Raw genomic sequence first — 20,038 nt, 5'->3', positions numbered from 1 at the left:
CAACCCAGCTCTTCAGGCTAGGGAAGAAGAGGGCTAGGAATGGAGTGAAATTCAAGAGCTGGGTGCAGAATGTGGTAAGATTTGGGAATAAACAGAGTGGCAGGGCTGTGGATGGAAAAGGAGAGGTGTCTTATACACATTGCCTAGCAATCAAGAACACATGATTTTACATGTTTATCAGCCTATCACCTAATTGGATGAACCCCCAGCAAATTTCCTGGACTCTGTAGGCCTCAGTTTTCTCTTCTATGAGAAGGGCAGGGATGAGAAGATCTCCAAGGGGTCTTCCTATTTTGGACTTTTTATTCTGAGTCCAGATTGAAATAAATTTGGCCAAAGACTCTTAGGGGGGAAAAAAAAGCCATTGGGAGGTGTTTGACTTATACTCATCTACACATAATTTTACATTATTTCCAGAGTTGCTCTCAGGGTAAAGAGGAGCATGATGCAGGTGTCTTGTTGGTGTTGTGAAATTTGGAGACACCTTTTCTGAGACCTGTGAGTCTGTGTCTTGCACTGAGAGGTGGGCACTCGGGCTCACCTGCAGCAGATGAGGTGAGCTGTGGGGACAGTTCCTGGACTTGACCCACTTGGATTTTAAGCTGCCTGCCCTCCCAGGGTTGCCTTTGTTGCTTTTACAGAATCTGGGATTGAAATGTGCAAGGGAGACACTGAGGTCACCAGCCTCTGGGAACCTGAGGAGGGGCTGGGTCTGGTGGGCATCATTTTCTGCTGACCGCTGGTGAACTCTCCCCTCATGTTGGGGAAGCCACTCCTTTCGTGGGTGCAATGTCTACACATGTGGCCTCACTGGTCAGAGGCATTCCTGGCCCCTGAAGAGGTCACAGAGGTAAAACAGGGAGGGTCATGGCACAGCACGGCCATCAGGACATCCCCGAGTCTGGCTGCGCAGACCGCTGTACTGGGGAGGATGTTTTCCTTCGTGGCTGGAAAACAACCTGGCTGTTCTTGGTTGGTATCTTTGCTATGTCCCCCGACTTCCAGATTTGCTCTGGGTCTGTGATTTGAACTACATCCAGTGTCTGCTTTCTACTCCTGGACAAGGTCCCTGTGTTGTCAACCACTCACGAGCTGTTTGCTTTCTCTTCCTATCCTTTCCCCACAACCAGTCCCAGACCCAGCTGGTGACAGGTTTCATTCAGATGGCTCATTGTCACGGGCAGAGGTGGTCACTTCCAGGCCATTGTCTGCAGTGGCAGGGCCGTGTGGGCTGGGCACCTGTGGGCATTCACTGCTGCTGGCTTGTTGTCTTCAGCCTATGCAAGCCCCTACAGGCGTGTGGATGGGACAGCCTGACGGAAGCCAGAGGGAAGCATGCATACTGCTGGCAGAGTCAGCTTGCCAGAGCAGAGCTGGGGACCCTGAAGAGGGAGGGGCTCTGTCTTGAGGTTGTTTTGCAACCATGTTTGGAAGCTCTGATGGTTAATTCTGTGTGTCAGTTTTACTGGGCCACAGCACATCCAGATGCCTGATTAAACATGATTTCTGTGTGTGTGTGTGGTGTGGGTGTTTCTTGGATGGGATTAGCACTTGGATTTGTGGACACTGTAAAGCAGATGGATGGTCCTTATCAATGTGGATGGGCATCCACCAGCTTGTTGAGGGCCTGAAGAGAATAGAAAGGTGGAGGAGGGAAAGATTGGTTCTCTACCTGAGTAGAGCCGGGGCCCTGGTCTTCTGCCTTTGGACTGGAACTTATACCATCCGGGCTCCTGGTTCTCAGGCCTTTCAACTTGGACTGGAATTTATACCACTGGTTTTCCTGGGTCTCCAAGTTGTGGACGGCAGATCCTCAGACTTTCCAGTCTCCATAATTACATGAGCCAATTCCTTATAATAAATCTCATTTATTGGGATCCCTGGGTGGCTCAGCGGTTCAGAGCCTGCTTTTGGCCTGGGGCGTGATCCTGGGGTCCCGGGATTGAGTCCCACATCGGGCTCCCTGCATGGAGCCTACTTCTCCCTCTGCCTGTGTCTCTGCCTCTCTCTCTCTCATGAATAAATAAATAAATAAATAATCTAAAAAAAAAAGAATTCAACTTCTAAAAAAAATCTCAATTATATATATGACATGTAATATATATTATGCATACATTATATGATACATTTTATATATACAAACTATATATGTATATATGTATGTATCCATATATATAGGGATACAATATACGTACAACATATATATTATATATACATACACATGATTCATACATATATGCATATGTATTCTATAAATATAAATAAATGTTTGGGACACTTGTAGCAGAGGATCCTTGGTTTTTATTTTTTAATATAAATATTTTAAAGATTTTATTTATTTGAGATAGAGCACAGCAACAGAGAAAGAGAGAGAGAGAGAGAGCGCGCACATGAGCATGAGCAGGGAGAGGGGCAGAAGGAGAAGCAGGTGCTCCAGGAGAAGCAGGAGCTTGATGCCGGGCTTGATCCCAGGACCCTGAGATCATGATCTGAGCTGAAGTCAGACGCTTAACTAACTGAGCCACCCAGGTGCTCCGGTCCTTGGTTTTCATAATGAAGGATTTTCTTTGCATCTAGCCTTGGGCAGAACTTTTTTTTAAAATTAATTTATTTAGTTTAGAGAAGAGAATGTGAGCAGGGGGAGGGGTAAAGGGAGAGGGAAATAAAATCTCAAGCAGATTCCCCACTAAGCGTGGAGCCTGCCATGGGGCTCGATCTCACGACCTTGAGATAATGACCTGAGCTGAAATCAAGAATTGATGCTTACCTGACTGAGACACCCAGGTGCTCCGTGGGCTGAACTCATTAACTCTGAAGATGAGGCTTTCACCCTGCTTGGTGCATGAAGCTGGAGCCACCCTCCCCTCTTTCACCCTTCCTTGCAGGATTCTGCATGGATTTGCAGGAGAAGCTGTTCTTTTAACCTTCCTGCCACTCTGTCACCTCGGATCCCGCTGTCATTTCTTCTTCTAATGCCTGAGTGCAGCCACCACAGGGCATGTGTGAGTCACAGGCTGAAACTTCCAGAAGGAAACAGTGTTTGCTTTCTGTTTCTCCCTGAAGGCCCCTCATCAATCTCACTGCCTGAAGGTCCTGTGCTGTGAGAGGTCACAGGAGTCACAGGATTGGTGACAGCCGTGACAAAATGGGAAGCAGAAATGCATTCAAGTTAATTGATATTTGCTTAATCTGAAAACAGATACAGAACCAGCATGCTGATATGTTCTGAAGTTGTGGTTCTTGGGCTTATAGCGGCAAGGTGCCAGAGCAACTTCTGCTCATCCTTGATATCCAGGGACAGTGTTGCACTTCCAGGCAGGTGAAGTGAGCGTCCTGATTTGAGCTCAGAGGCCAAGTCTAAACCCTGGCCTGGGCATATCTTCCGGAATAAGTGAAGGGATGTGGAAGGGGTGGGACAGGGAGTTTTGTGACACAGGGATCGTGTGCTCCCTGAGGGGGGCAGAGAAAAGGCATTTGGGAGAGCACTGTGAGGTGTGGATGTGTGAGATATGTGGGCATTGATATTAGATTTCCTGGATTCAGATCCTGGTCTTCCCCCTTAAAACTGTGTGACCTCGGGTAGGAGGGGAGAGACTTGCCAAAGGTTGGACAGAGTTGGAACAACTTCATTCGGAGGCATAGTGCAAAGACAGTGGCCAGTGTATGGCTGTCCCATCCAGATGGTGAGGAGTGCATTAGTTTTCTACTATGCTTAATACATTACTACATACCTGCTGCATTTAAAACAACACTCATCTACTATCTCATAGTTCTGCAGGTAAGAAGTCAGCAGGGTTCACCTAGGTTCTCTGCTCAAGGCTGTCAATGGGGCTGCATTTTCATTTGGAGGCTTGACTGGGGAGAGATCTACTTCTGGCTCCTTGAGTTTGTTGGCTGAATTTGCTTCCTTGTAGTTGTAAGACTGGGTCCAGCTGTCTTGCTGGCTGTCCACTGGGGACTGCTGTCAGTTCTTAGAGGTGGCTCTTAGGTCCTTGCCAGGAAGAGAGTCTTGTCCCTTTAAAGGGATTACCTGACATAGTATTTAGGGTTCTCCAGAGGAATAGAAAAGTATAATATATATATATATTTTATATATATATCGAGAGAGAGAGAGAGATTTATTATAAGGATTGTCTAATTGCATCATGGAGCTGAGAAGTGCCCTGATCTGCCATCCACAAGCTGGAAACTCAGGAAAGCCAGTGGTGTAAATTCCAGCCTGAGTCCAAAGGCCTGAGAACCAGAAGCCTTGAGGATATAAGCCCCATCCAAGGACAGGAGAAGGCCAGTGTCCCAGGTTGAGTGGTCAGGCAGAGAGAAATAGAATTGTTCTATCCTCTGCCTTTTTGTTCTCTTAGGGCCTTCAATGTGCTAGATGGTCTCCATCCACATGGAAGAGGGTCATAGGCTTTACTCAGTCTATCAATTCAAATGCTGATCTCTTCCAGAAACTTCCTCACAGACACACCCAGAAATAGTGTGTGGCCAGATATCTGGGCATCCCATGATCCAGTCAAGTTGGCTAGATGTCTAATTAATGACCACACCTGATTAGGTCAGGCCCACCAAGGAGAATCTCTTTTTCTTTTTTTAAAAATATTTTATTTATTTATTCATGAGAGACACAGAGAGAGACAGAGAGAGGCAGAGACACAGGCAGAGGGAGAAGCAGGCTCCATGCAGGGAGCCTGACATGGGACTTGATCCCAGGTCTCCAGGATCACACCCTTGGCTGAAGGCAGCGCTAAACCACTGAGTTACCTGGGCTGTCCAGAATTTTTTTCTCTTAAGGTCAACCAAGCCATTAACATCACGAGGTGACTATTGCCTTGGGATAGTCAGGGAGATGGGATTATACAGCTCATACACCATGGGCTGGTGTATCTTGGAGACTGTGTTCATTTTCTAAGACTGCTCTAACAAGTTATCATGGTCTTGGTAGCTTTAAACAACAGAAATATATTTTCTCACAGTTCTGATAGCTAGAAGTTCAAATCCAGGTGCCAGCAGGACCACGTTGTCCCTGAAAGCTCTAAGGAAGACTCCTTTGCCTCTCTCTAGCTTCTGATGTTGTTGGCAATCCTTGGTTTTCCTTGGCTTGTCAACACATGGTTCCAATCTCTGCTTCTGTTGTCACCTGGGTTCTACTGTATGTGCATCCCTTCTCTTCCTCTGAGGACACCAGTCAGGTAAGATTTAGAGCCCACCCTAACCCTGTCTTAATTACATCTACAAAGACCTAATATCCAAATAAGGTAACATCCATAGCTACTGGCAGTTGGGACTTCAACATATGTTTTGGGGGGACACAATTCAACCCATAGCAGGGTTCATCTCAGAATTATGCTGACTTCAGAAGGTGGCATTGGTTTGGTGCTGTCCAAACTGGGCTCCTCCAAGGAATGAGTTAGTGTACCCAAGGTTGGGAGGGGAGGTAAGGTTGAGTAGACTGGGCTCTGGGCTCACTTGGTGTAGCCCCATAATGAACTGTTTTGTGTGTTGTGGGTAAGATTTCACTTGGAAAAAAATAGGCCCCACTGCTAAACGAGAACCTGAAAAACCTTGGATGGGATGGTCTTGGCGAGATCTGGAGATTCTCAGAGTCTTCAGGCCCCACAGAGCCAATGGGCAGGGTGGGAGCAGATGGGATTCTCTCTAGCCCAAAGTGACTTTTCCTGGGCCCATCTCAGAGCTGGATGGGGATGGGCTTCCAATTCCTTTCCACTTGCCTTTTCCTTCCCTCTTCTCCAGGCGAATCAAGGGGGCACTGGGCAAGCAGAGCTGGACCTGCTGGCACTGGCAAGGAACCAGCGTCTACTTGGGGTTCAGAGTAGCTGAGGTAGAACAGGTTGTCTTTGGGGTGACACAGATCAGCTAGGACTCCAGCAAGGACAAAATCTGATGGGCAGAGAAGGGGAGAAGTGCGTGGGTGCATGTGTGCATGTGTGCGTGCATACGTGTTCGTGTGTGTGTGTCTGTCTGCAGAGATCAAGTCCAAACGGTCCAAGGGGGGAGGCACCGTGGATTTGTGGGCCATGTGTCAATCTAGGCGGCCATGGGGCTGAGCTGGAGCAGGGAAGAAGAAGAATCTGGGAGGAGACTCTTGGATAAACCACCTTTCATGTCTGAGCTCAGCTGTACTTGAACGCACATGCTTGATGGGAGGAGTGAGTGGTACTAGTTTTAAAAGCCCATGAGATAGGAACCCCCTGCATCCCCATCCTGGAAATTCCAAACACCCCTTCAGAGCCTCTCAACCATGGGGCTTCATCCTTGGTGCCTCTGAAAAACTACTGAGGTATTTCTAGATTTGTCTTGGGGATAGACAAGGCCTCTAGCTGCAGAGTGGTTGAGGGGGGTGGTGAGTAAAATAAAACGAGTACTGAGTTGTGGAGGAACTAGAACTGCAAGGTGGGTGTGTAAAATATGTCACCGCTCTGTTAATTTCTGAAAGCATCAGCATACCCCTCCAACTTTCCCCTCCTAGGTATTTATTTACCCAAGAGAAAGAGAAATCAGTGTCCATGCAAAGACTATATGCAGACACTTAGAGCAGCTTTATTTGTAATATCCCACAACTAGAAAGAACTCTGATGGTCTTCAGTGGGTGAACTGATAAACACATTGTAGTTTCATCGGGCAATGGAAGGCTACCGATCAGTAAGAGGGAATACACTAGTGATACATATAATGACATGGAAGGATCTCCCTCCTCTTTTTTAAAAGTAGGCTCCACCCCCAGTGTGAAGCCCTACATGGGAGTTAAACTCACGACCCTGAGATCAAGACCTGAGCTGAGATCAAGAGTCAGACACTCAACCAACTGAGGCCCCCCCCAGTGCTCCAGACATAGGAAGGATCTTGAGATGATTATACTGAGTGAAGGAAGCCAGATGAAGGAGAGCAAAGCAGTAGGAGTCCACCTACATAGAGCTCTAGAAAATGCAAGCGCATCTGTAGAATTATAAAGCAGATTAGCGGGGCACCTGGGTGGTTTAGTCGCTTAAGCGGCCAACTCTTGATTTTGGCTCAGGTCATGATCTTGGGATCCTGGAATTGAGCGCCACGTCAGGCTCCATGCTCAGCGAGGAGTCGGAGCCTGCTTGAGATTCTCTCCCTTTCCCTCGGCCCCTCCCCCTGCTAGTATGCTCTCTCTCTCTCTCTTAAATAAATAAATAAATAAATAAATAAATAAATAAATAAATCTTAAAAAAAGAAAGCAGATTAACAGTTGTCTGGGGACAGGGATGGAGAGAGAGGAGGGACAGGGTGGGATTGCAAAGGACATGAAGAAACATGTAGGCATAAGGGATAAATTCACTGTCTTGAGGGGTGATGGGTTCACGTGTGTCTATGTGTGTCAAAGCCAGCCACATCCTCTGCCTTAAATATATGTAGTTTATGGTCTGCCAACTATACTTCAATGAAGCTGTTAATTTTTCAAGATTTTATGTATTTGCTCATGAGAGACACAGAGAGAGGTGGAGACACAGGCAGAGGGAGAAGCAGGCTCCATTCAGGGAGCTTGATACGGGGCTCGATCCCAGGACCCCGGGATCAGGACCTGAGCCAAAGGCATACACTCAACTACTGAGCCATCCAGGCTCCCCCAATGAAGCTGTTTAAACATAACAATAACAAAAAAGAGTTAGGAGTGGGGCTTCATGTGCCCTGAGAACTTCCTGGCTGGAGGAGGATGGGATTCCTTTTATCTTTTTCTTTTTTTTTTTTTTTAAGATGTTTAAAAAATTATTTATTCACGATAGTCATAGAGAGAGGAGAGAGAGGCAGAGACACAGGCAGAGGGAGAAGCAGGCTCCATGCCGGGAGCCTGACATGGGACTCGATCCCGGGACTCCAGGATCGCGCCCTGGGCCAAAGGCAGGCGCTAAACCACTGAACCACCCAGGGATCCCCAGGATGGGATTCCTAACACCGCTTCTCTGGCAGGTCCTCACTGGGGCTCCTGGTCAAACACATCCTCTTTGGGGGTGCCGTCTGCAGGCAGTGGGTGTTTGGGCATCGTTCTAAGCCTCGGGGTGGAAGGGTTGCTCTAGGCAGTCAGAAAACTCTTATGAGGCTCACAAACTATATTCCCGGCCCCTGGGGGCTGCTCTATGTCTCTACAAGGGCAGCATTTATGAAAAGTAAATGTCTGAGAAATAATCCAATGGATTCCTGAGTATTTCCAGGTTTTCTTGGAGCAGGGTTTTAGAAGTGTATGTGGTTTCCACACCCCCTCCCCCCATCCTAAGTGCTCAACGTCATTCTCCCCTCTGTCCTGCCTCTGGACTATTGAAGCACTTTGTTGGAACTCTCTTCTTGTTCAGTTTCAAGGCTGAAGGGCCGGGCTCCTCCAGCCTGCAGGAGCAGGGACTCAAGCGAGGGGTATGAGTCTTTGAAGTCCGGGACAGCAGAGCAAGTGGACAGGCAGGGTTGGCCGGAGGCGGTGGCTAGTACGGGGGTCAGTGTGTAGGCGGTTACCCCCAAGGGGTGTTTGACGTGGTGTTCAGGTGCTTCTCTCTCATGGAGAGCCCAGGTATGGGAGATGTCCTGAAAATCTGGGGCATTTTTGTAAAGACTGGCCTGCGTGTTGACATACTGCATCGGCAAGGGGATGCAGGCTCTCTCATGGTACATTGGTACGAATGGTGGGCAGTTTGGCAGCTTCCACCTGCACTGAGAATGCATATGCAACTTGGCCCAGGGTCACAATTTCTAGGGCTTTAGAATACAGATGTCCTGAAACATGTAAGGAATGATAGGACGTAGAAGGATATTTATTGCAGCACCGCTTGTAGTAGTAAAAAAAGAAAATGACTCTCCATCCAAAGGGGAGACATTATATAAATTATGGTCCATCAGACCATGGAACGTATGGCCATAAAAAAATGAGGAAGCCTTTCTGCACACACAGAAGCCAATCCCCCAAATATATTTAGTGAGAAAAGCGGGGTGCTGAAATGAACAATATAAGTGGCATTGTTGTGTGAAAAAATATGCACACACAGACATGTGTGTATATGTATGGACAGAGTGGCACGTAAGTGACCAGCAAGGAGGCAGGTGGAGGTGAGCTCTCATGCTTCTCATTGGCTCCTGCCCCAGCCAATTCTCTCCACTTTGCAGGAAGGGTGGGAGATGCTCTCCATGTCCCACCCCTGGGCCATACCTATCTTGAGTAAGCCTAGTGCCGAGACACCCCAGGATCCCTACCGCAAGCCTGCCTGTGCTATGTCCTCATTGAACCCCAGATGACAGTACAGTCTCTCCTCTAGGGCTAAGACTCTTTCATAGACACTGCATCCTTGCCCCACCCCTGCCCCAGCCCTAGGATTGGGGTCCTGCTCCTCACCTGCCAGTGGATGTTATTATATCGCATCACTGTAGCATAGGTAGGTGATTGGAGAGAAAGGGGCAGGTACAGCGGTGAGCAATAACTTGCTAGAGTCTTGGCACGAGGCACATGCCAGAGAGTGGGAAGGAGGGGGTTTGGGTGTTCAGCGCTTGGGTCCTGGAGAAATGTGCAAGCAAGGTGGGCACAGTGAACATTGGGCCTGAGAGAAGCTTAGCAAAAGGAGGAGGAGCTTCAGGAAAAGGAGTAGCTGCAGAGGTGATTCAAATATAGAAAGGAGGCCCATGGAAGGCTTGCCTCCAAAGGGGCAATGGGAGGCAGCAAGGGGTGACAAAGATGCTTTGCTTGACCAGACTTTAGCCAGACTCCTGTACTTCTCTTGGGTCCATCCCTATACTTAACTGTAAACTCCAGTTTCAGCAAGAGCCCTGCTAAGTCAGCTTATCAAGACTCCCCCACCCCCATATCTGCTCAGGCTCTGTATCTAATTGGGTTTCTCATTTTCACCACCCCCCAGGGGATGTCTGGTCACCCTGGCCTGTCCTCAGCAGGTCAATTTAGCCAGGCAATGGAAAATTGCTCCATGGCTGTACATTCGCACTTGGCCAAGCTGGATTCAGAACCAAGATCGATTCCAGGCAGCGGTCTCTTTCTCCCTATTGCAATAATCCTGAATAAAATCAGCTTTACCACTTTATTGTCTAGCTCTAGTTTTCTTTGACAGTGGTCCCCACCAAATGTTCACATCCCAATCCCAATCCCTATGAATATGTTACCATACATGGCAAAAGGGATTTTTGTAGATGTGCTTATGGACTTTGAGATGGAGGATGATCTAGTCTAGATGCCTAGTGTAGTCGCAAGTGTCCTTAAAAGGTGGAAGAGAGGCAGAAGAGTCGGAGAAGGAGATATGATGACAGAAGGAGAGGTGTAGTGATGTGAATGTTGACTTTATAGATGGAAGAGGGTTCCGAGCCTGATCCCAGGGTTGCAGAGAACTCTCAGAAGCTGGAAAAGACAAGAGAGTGGATTCTTCTCTAGAGACTTCAGAAGGACCAAGGCTCTGCCTACACTTTGATTTTAACCCAATGACAACCCGTTTGGACTTATGACCTCTAGAACTATGAGATGAAGAGATTTGTATTGTTTTATGCCATTAACTTTGTGGTAACTTATTACAGCAGCATAAGAAACTAATAATACTGGGACCCAGAGAAGTGGTGTTTTCCATTAGCTAATGTCTGAAAAGTGACACTGAGGAAAGTCAGATATTTGGGGTAGAGATGCAGGCACATTATGTCCTTTCTGACTTCCTATCCAGGCACTTGTTTTCTTTAGTCGCTACCATGAATGAGGACTTCTCTGGGCTAGGCCCTTGCTAGAGGGCCTCAGAGATGGTAGTGATAGTGGTGATAGTGGTGATGGTAGTGATGGTGATGGAGTGATGATGGTGGTGGTGATGGAGGTGATAATAGTAGTGATGAAGATGATGGTGATGGTGGTGGTATTATTGGTGTTGGTGATGGAGGTGATGATGATGGTGATAATGTGATGGTGACAGTGGTGTTACTGGTATTAGTAATGGAGGTGATGGTGATGGAGGTGATGGTGATAGTGGTGGTGGTATTGGTGTTAGTGATGGAAGTGATGATGATGGTGATGGAGGTGATGATGATAGTGATGGAAGTGATAGTGATGATGATAGTGATAATGATGTGTGTTGGGGGGTGGGTGTCAGCCTAGGTCAGAGAGATTTCACCAAGCTTCCCTGAATTTCTACCTCTCATCTCTCCCATGCTCACCCTGTTCTCTCCCTAGTGCCTACAAACACCCTCCTTTGTTTTTTGTCTCCCATCTCAGACCAGGCCTTTGAGGCTTGGCTCAGCATTTTCCTCCTCCATAGAGAAGTGTCATTGAGTGAAAAATAAACACAAGATCTGGAAGCAGACACATCTGAGTTTAATTTTCAAATTATAAAGAGACAACCATGGGAGCCACTACTAATGTCTATTTTGCCACCTTTCTAGCCTTCAGAGGGACTTGTTGGCCTGAGGGCTTTAAGGACTCCAGGGAATTGTGATTTTGGGAGCAGAGCTGAGCAGGAGAAGGGGAGTAGGTTGGGGTGTTTGGGGAAGACTTCTTGAATTTAACTCACCCCGCCTCCAGCCCCCAGGGCAGACTTGGCACACACATATGTTGTTCATGAGTGTCTGTTGGACTGGGATCTGTTGTTTGGCTTTGGCATCATCCCAGCTCCTTGCTCTCAACCCATCACCTTTGGGCCTTCACTTCTACCCTTCCCAGGCTAACCATCAGCTCCCTTATTCCCAGTCCCTTCATTGTTTTACTGATTGCACCCAGCTCTGCAGTGTTCCAGCGGTCCATTTTCTGTACACTGCTTCCATGACAAATATTATACAACTATAGCAGGACCAGCCAGGACTAGGGCAGAGGGGAGAGACGTGCCAAGGACACGCAGTGTAAGGAGTGTGGAACTGGTACCTGAGAGTGAGCCCCTCCTTAAATTTTGCCCCTGGGGCCTCTCATCCACTGTTCCCCTTGTCCACCTGCTGGGCAGCTTGGCACTGATACAAATTATTCCCATTCTTGCAGCTCAGTTGGGTTGTCAGTCTTGCCTGGTGAGTCTTCCATGTATTACTAGCCAATACTGTCCGCCATGTTCTACAGTGGCGTCTAAAAACATTCACAGGTCCATAAATCCCTAACTTACTGGGAACTACCTTGCCTCCTATTTTATAAAGAAGACAGCAGGTGTGGAGAATGAGTTCCCTTGCTCTCCTGGTCCAACTTCACCTGCAATCAAATCCCTCCCCCCCACTCCTAGCATCTCCCATGTCATCTTGGTGGAAGAGGTGTTTCTCTTCCTGGTGGAGGCCAGAATTCCACCTGCGTTCGGCTGCCTTCCTGCTACCTTGCTGGAGTCTGCTCCTCCAAGGGCCCTGGTTGTTCCTGTTTTGTCCACCTACTCAACTTGCCTCATCATTTAAACTATCTCAAATGCCTATTATAAAAATAAAATCTCTCCTTACTTTCAGGTCTTCCTCTAGCCGCTGCCTTTTTCTTCTTCCCAGTTCCTGGCCTTGGAAGAACCCTCACCCCTCCACCCCACCAGGTGCCTCCCAAACATACCTCAGCCCACTACTGCCTGGATTTTGCTCCCTCCTTTCCCTGAGGGCACCCTCACTGAGATCATTAACAGCTTCCTTGATGTTGAACCTAATGAAAATTTCCAGTGGGAGACCTCCCAGCAGCATTGATCTTGAGGCCCATTTTATCCTTCTAGAAATTCCCTCTCTTTTGGCACATATGGTCATCACTTACTATGGGCTTCTTGCTGCTCCTATGAGAGTTTTTTCATCTTCTGGGCAGTGACTTGTCTTTGGTTGATTTTCACATGTTGGTGTTGCTAAGTTCTTTTAAAATTTTTTTAAGAATTTATTTCATTTTATTTTATTTTAATTCCAGTGTAGTTGACATACAGTGTTATATTCAAAAGTAAATGTAGTGATTCAAAAATTCCATACATTACTCCGTGTTCATCACAACAAGCGTGCTCCTTCGTCGCCATCACCTATTCCCCCTTGTCCTCCCACCCACCTCCCCCCTGGTGATCATCAGTACATTTTCTATAGTTTAGAGTCCGTTTCTTGTGTTGCTAAGTTCTTGGTCCTCAGCCCTCTCATCTTTTCAATGTGAACCCTGTCCCTAGGCAACCTTCTCCTTCCCTGTAGCTACAATCAGCACCAAACACTAGAAACTCCTGATGGCAGAGGCTGTTAGTTGTCTACCAACATCTGTAGCCTTCTTCCTTCTTTTTTCCTTGCCTCTCTTTCATAAAGAGAGTGAAAACGGCAGACATTTGCTCCTCCAGCCTCCCTTGCAGCCAGGGTGCCATGTGATGTAGTTCAAGGCAGTGATATGTAAACGGGAGGTCTAATGGGACTTCTTGGAGAGATTTTTCTTCCTGGGAAAGGAAACGTGTTTGCAAGATCTTCTTTTTCTGTCCCCGCTCCTCTGATCTGGCTGTGTAAGGATGTGCCAGCTACCTTGTGACCACAGGGTATTAAAAGACACTGTGACCTGAGATTACAAGCCAAAGTAATGAGGATGGTGGATGCAGAAGTCTGGCCAACTGTGAAGTTAGAACACTTCACACAAGAGCACCCTCACTTCTGACACTAATTGTGCATCTGAGGGTTCCCCCACCCCACCCCAGATTTGATGATTCAGTAGAACTCATTGGAAGCTGTTGTACTCATGGTTTATCACAATGAGAGGATACAGATTAACATTAGCCAAGGAAAGACACACATGGTCAGAGTCTAGGAGACTTCCATATGCCAAGCTTCCAGTTGTCCTCTTCCGTGGAGTCAGGACAATGTTATTCTCCCAGCATCTGTGTGTAACAATATGCATGGAGTATTGCCAACCAGGGAAGTTCATCCGAGCGTTGGTGTCCAGAGTTTCTACTGAGGCTCAACAATGTGGAGTAATTGATTGCTCATGTGGCTAATCTCAGTTTTCAGTCTCCAGCCTCTCTAGAGGTCAACTGATACATGTGACCCAAAGCCCTCACCCTAAATCCAGTGTAACTATCTGTCTCGAACAGAGGCCATCATCCTAAATCACACTGATGGTTTTGCTTACAACATCCATCCTAAGCTGCATTATTACATTATGGCCTGGAACGCCCACCAAATGAAAACAGTCCCATCAGGCAGGACATTCCAACGGTTTAGAGATGCTCTCCCAGAAGCTGAGGGCAAGGACAAGGGCAAGACCTCTTTTTTGGGCAAAGTTAAATTCCTCACCATAATGGAATTGAAAGAGAGAAAAAGCCTGGGTCCTTGGTGGTATTGTGCAGATGTTGCTGCCAAACTAGCCCTGGGATCACCTGCCTCCAGGTGAAGTCACTTTATTATCATTATTTTTAAAGATTTTATTTATTTATTCATGAGAGACACACAGAGAGAGGCAGAGAATTGGGCAGAGGCAGAAGCAGGCTCCTTGCTGGGAGCCCGATGCGGGACTCCACCCAGGACTCTGGGATCATGACCTGAGCCAAAAGCAGATGCTCAACTGCTGAGCCACCAGGCACCCCAGTGTAGTCACTTTAAATGTCTTTGTTATTAAATCCATGGTCTGCTGTTTTGTTTTCTTCCATATTTATAGTGCAGCATCCTGAATGATGCATTCCCAAATCAGTAACTCCAGCTTTGTCTCTGAAGCTCAGACCATCTACTTACCAGACATCTCCATGTGATAATTTATGGGTCTTCAAAGTCAACATATACCATATTGATCTTCCTCCCTCCTTGCATTTTTACCTGTGTTTCGTCTCTCAGAGAATGGCATCACTTTTATGTGGTTCTGTAATCCAGCCTTGACCCCTGCATCTCTCTTACAGGTTACTAATCTCCAAGTTTTCTTGAGTTCATTCTCTCTCTCTCTCTCTCTCCTTTGAAGACATTTTAGCATATGCTTTTTAAAAAATATTTTATTTATTTATTTGAGAGAGAGAGAGAGAGAGAGAGAGAGGGTAAGAATGGAGGGAGGGGCAGAGGGAGAGGGAGAAGCAGACTCCCCTCTGAGCAGGGAACTCGACTCTGGGCTCTATCCCAGGACCCCAGATCATGACCTGAGCTGAAGGCAGACCAACTGAGCCACCCAGGTGTCCCCATATTCTTGTTTTTAAAGATTTATTTATTTATTGGGGCACTTGGATGATGTAGTTGGTTGAGCATCTGATTCTTGGTTTTGCTCGAGGTTGTAATCTCAGGGTCATGGGGTTAGGTCCCATATTGGGCTCCGTGCTGGGTGTGGAGCCTGCTTGAGATCCTCACTCTCAGTTTCTCAAATAAATGAATGAATGAATAAATAAATAAATTTATCTAAAGTCCACTACTGAAAGTATGGCGTATGGAATGGGGCCTTGGGCATACTTGGGGGCTTGTCAGACACACAAAACCATGAACCCTACCTTAGTAAAAAAATGCAACAGGCCTAGCTCCTGGGCTAGGCTGGTTTCTTTCCTCTTGAGATGAGTTATCTCCTGAGAGGGCTCTTGTAGCCTATTCTCTTAGTCTACCAGATGTCCCTGTACATTAAAATTTGAGAAGCACTTTGAAATGGCCTATCACTGAATATGATCTGGGAAGAGGTGACCTCTTTATTCTCTGGGCACCAGGCCTGCCCTAGGGTTCACACACCCCAGTTTGAGACTCACTGCCCAAGTGAAGGTTGCCACTCCATAACATGCTGGGAGGTGGGGACACCCTCTTCTGGCTGGCCTCCCAGGGGGGCGGATTAATGTAGTGGTTGGGCGTCTGAGACTCATAAATTGCTAATACTTATGAGAGCTTAGCATGTATCAGGCACTAAGTGCTCGTCATGTTTGGTGCCTTTGATGCTCACATGAGAACCAATATTAGAGATGGGGAAACTGACATTGGCAAACGTCAAGAACTTGGTCACGTCACAGAGCTAGGAAATGGCACAGCTGCACACAGTGGCCAGGCAAGAAGCACTAGGGAGGCTTGGCGATGGGAAGTCATCTAGTTCCCGGGCGCTGGCCTATCCACCTTCGTCACAGCCAAGTTCCCCTGTGGGAGAGAGTTGGGTGGTCCCACATGGAAAAGCACCTGGAGGTGGTCTAGGCCAGTGGTTCTTAAAGCCTGGTACCAGGGCCAGTGACATCAGTGCAACCTGGGAACTTGCCCGATGCAAATCTTGGCATCCCTTTTTCATCATAACTCAGTTTTCTCCAAGGAATAGCAACCGCCCAGCAGATGAGGAAATGCAAGATTGTACAGGGTTAGGCTGCCTGCTGCTGGCACATGGTGAGGCAGAGAAGTCTGTTTTGCACGAACTTCGAGTTTCTCTTTTTTTATTTAAAAGATTTTATTTATTGATTCATGAGACACACACACACACACACACACACACACACACGGAGGCAGAGGCACAGGCAGAGGGAGAAGCAGGCTCCACGCAGGGAGCCCGATGTGGGACTCAATCCTGGGGCTCTAGGATCACGCCCTGGGCTGAAGGCAGCGCTAAACCGCTGAGCCCTGGGGGCTGCCCAACTTCGAGTTTTTCAACCAAGAGATGGTGGTCCAGGTGCCCGCCCCATGTCACAGCACGGGGAAGAGGCAGTGGTGTCCAGCCCAAGTCCAGGCATTCCTCCATCCAGGACGCTCCTTGGCCAGAAAGAGCCTGAAGGGCCTTTATTGTGAGCTTTGCTGCTTCCCTGCAACCTCATTGCCTGCCTGCGTGGCTTCCTTGTCACTGGCCCCCCGTTCAGCCCTGCCACTTTGGAGACCTGGCTTGTTACTCCCTGGAGGTAGCACAGCATAAAAAGAGAATGGCTTTCAGAGTGAGGCCGACTTGATTCGAATTCTGCTTCCCCCACTCACCAGTTATGTGATTCTGGGAAAGTCACTTAAATCTCTGAACTGCTAGGCCTCATTTGTAAAGCTGGGGACAAGAGTACACAGGGAAGGTTTTGTGGATTAAAAGGACAACATTGGGGGTGCCTGGGTGGCTCAGTGGTTGAGCATCTGCCTTCGGCTCAGGGTGTGATCCCGGGGTCCTGGGATCAAGTCTTGTATGGGGCTCCCCGCAGGGAGCCTGCTTCTCCCTCTGCCTGTGTCTCTCTTTGTATCTTTCATGAGTAAAGAAATAAGATCTTAAAGAAAAATAAAAAGGACAACAATGTACGCATATATCAGAACTCATTACGGTGATAATGTGGATCGACATGACTGGCGGTGGCTCCAGGCCCTCGGGCTCAGCCTGCCGGTCTGGTGGGGCCTGATGTGGTGGGTGTCCAGGAAAGCACCCTCCTTGGCAGACCTCAGGACCTCGCTCCTCATGTCCAGCCCCTGCAGGTGTCCTGCTTCCACCCCAACCCCTCCATCCCCTCTGCCTGGCATGCTTCTGCCCTGTAGGTCCTTCTGGCTCTCTAGCCACTTCCCTGGATCAAATGGTTTCCCTGAGGAAGCAGAACTTTGGGGGAGTACACTCACACACACACTCTCTCACACTCACATATATGAACATTCTTATACTCACACAAAAGCATACACGTGCACCAAGACCTGGTAAAACATTCACTTCTGACAAACTTTTCCAGAATTTTGCCATCAGAAGATCGAGAAAGAGTCTGTTTGAATTCGAGCATTAATAACATCAATAAAATAAAGTCATTCAGAAAAATATCATTTTGTTGTGAATTGTATAGTGATGGGCTGGGGAGTGGGCGGGGCCTCACTATCTTCAACGCTTAGAGCTTTTCCAGATCCATGCCAGCCCTGGGGAGGGCCCGAGTGAGGTCTCCCAGCCTCTTCTACATGTTTCTGCCCGGCAAGGGGTCCTGAGGACAGACTGGTCAGGACTCACATCAGCTGGTGGACAGACGGGGACCAATCAGAGATTGTTGCTGGGGAAACTGCTCATGCCGATTGCTCTGGACTGGGGAGGGGGCACCAGCCGGCCTGCCCTCCCCCTTCCTCCCCTCCGCCTCTCAGTGACCCAAATCCTCTCTCTCTCTCTCTCTCTCTCTCTCTCTCTCTCTCTCGTTCATTAATAGATGCTACCCTACAGATGTCTGATGTGAAATTGCACAGCAGTCTAGGAAGTGGATCTGTCGTGGGCACAGGATTAGGCCAGCAAGGCTGAACATACCAGATTTTTATGACCCATGCATAATCTCTGGGGGTGAATTCAATATCACCCCATACTATGTGGGAGGCAGAGTAGGGGAATGGCGCTGGTTCCAGTCCAGTATTTTCTAGGACCTTTGCTGGGAGAATGAAGCCTCGGGCTCGATGCCAGTTGACCATGGGCAAGATTGGGAGCAGCCCCATTAGCCATGAGCAGCCGATCTGAGCTCTGCACCTGCTCTGATGATGGACCCCACTGGGCCTTGGCAGCCACGTTTCCTGAACTAACTCATGGCCCTGCTTTCACAGAGGAGCTTGCAACATCTTTCCACAATAAAACCATGATGGAAGTTAATTGCGTGCATCGCTGTGCAATTGAACAGGTCCATAAAATGTTTATTAGGTGCCATCTCAGCGATTGAACGGTGGCCAGCCACTTGGCTTTGGGCGACAGCTGACATCTGAGAGGTCCCTAGGCAGGGAAGTGTCTCAGAAATTGCTGATGTTGAGTGTTCAGAGGGACTTCGTCAGAGCTGTTCAAAGCATGTAGGAGAGATTGGTCATTTACTTGAATATTTCTGCTGGGGGTTGTCGAGGCTGCTGAGAGATATTTGCAAGTAAGTAGAAAAGCACTTGACGCGTCATTGTGGTTGCGTGGGTCAGGAAAACTATTGCTGATGGCTGCTACAAAAGAGCCCTGGCCACAAACATTTCCTTCTAGCTCATGTTACATCTCCAGTGAGAGCCCACAGGGGCTTCTGCTCCATGCAGTCACTCAGGGATCCAGGCAGGGGGAGAAATCACAGAGGACATGTCATCTCCAAGCTCTCTGTGGAAGGAGAAGGGAGGGATGCATGAGGCACATTGGCTTTAGCTGCCCTGACCTGGCAGTGACAGGCTGTATCTTGGGACACCCACCCTTACAAGCCTGAGGCTGTGTTGTGAGGAAGTGAGATAGTCACACAGAGAGGAGTTTGTGCACAGCCCCTCTGACAGCCAGTATCAACCACCACATACGTGTAAGTAAATGAACCTCAGAGAAATCCTGCCTCAGCCTCTGAGCTGCCAGGAGACACCAAGTGAAGAATAAATGAGCTACCCTGGCCAAATCTTGCCCAAACTGTAAGTTCATTAGGGAAAAAAAAGTTGTTTGAAGCCACTAAGTTTGGGATAGTTTGTTATGCGGCAGTAGCTAGCTGTAACAGGGCCTTTAATTGAAGTCACCAACAGAACCTGCCCCAAGGGGTGAACTTTCCTAACTCCCCTTTCCTGGATCTCTCGGATTCCCAGATTTGTTCTTAGGGAAATGAATTTCCACCCTGCTGAATGAGTTCAAAATGCAGGAGAGAGCAAAGAAGGGGTTTCTCTAGTCCAGCACTATGGAATCTCCTTCTACTCCTCCAAACCGTGGCTCTAACTTAATGTAGAAATGAGTGGATGGATGTTAGCTCCACGTGCCTTTGGATTCCTGGGATCCCTCAAGCACAAGATAGGAGCGGGGACACAGGGTTTGTTACCACTCTATAAACCAAATCTGCGCAGGCTTCCTGACTTCATACAGTCTCGCCCTCTGCTTTGCACACTATCAAAATGTCCCAGAAATTCTAATGCTCTGGAAAATACATGCCTGAGTTAATCAGGTCAGTCAACATTATAAGTAAAATACACACGCTGTGGAAAGTGAAGTCACTTTTCCATGACTCTCAAGCTCCTGCTATGGATGTGAGCACAGGGGTGCATTTTTGCGTAGTAAAGGCAGGAACACAGCTCTGTCAAGAACAAAACAAAACAAAACAAAACAAACACTGGCAATTGAAGAGTAAGGTACACCTGCCACCAGGTTGAAGAGGGATCCCGATGGTCCATCTTCCCCGTGGGCTCTTTGCTTACTTTGCCCTATATTGTGATGTGGCCCGAAGTGCTTCTGACATTCTTTAGCCATAAAATGTTATTTCAGTATAAAAGTGAGTAACAAGGTCAGGGGGAGAAAAACATTGCA

The sequence above is a fragment of the Canis lupus genome, chromosome 6 (genome assembly GCF_011100685.1).
Source record: "Canis lupus familiaris isolate Mischka breed German Shepherd chromosome 6, alternate assembly UU_Cfam_GSD_1.0, whole genome shotgun sequence".
Taxonomy (NCBI): Eukaryota; Metazoa; Chordata; class Mammalia; order Carnivora; family Canidae; genus Canis; species Canis lupus.
This window is presented reverse-complemented; position numbering follows the sequence as displayed.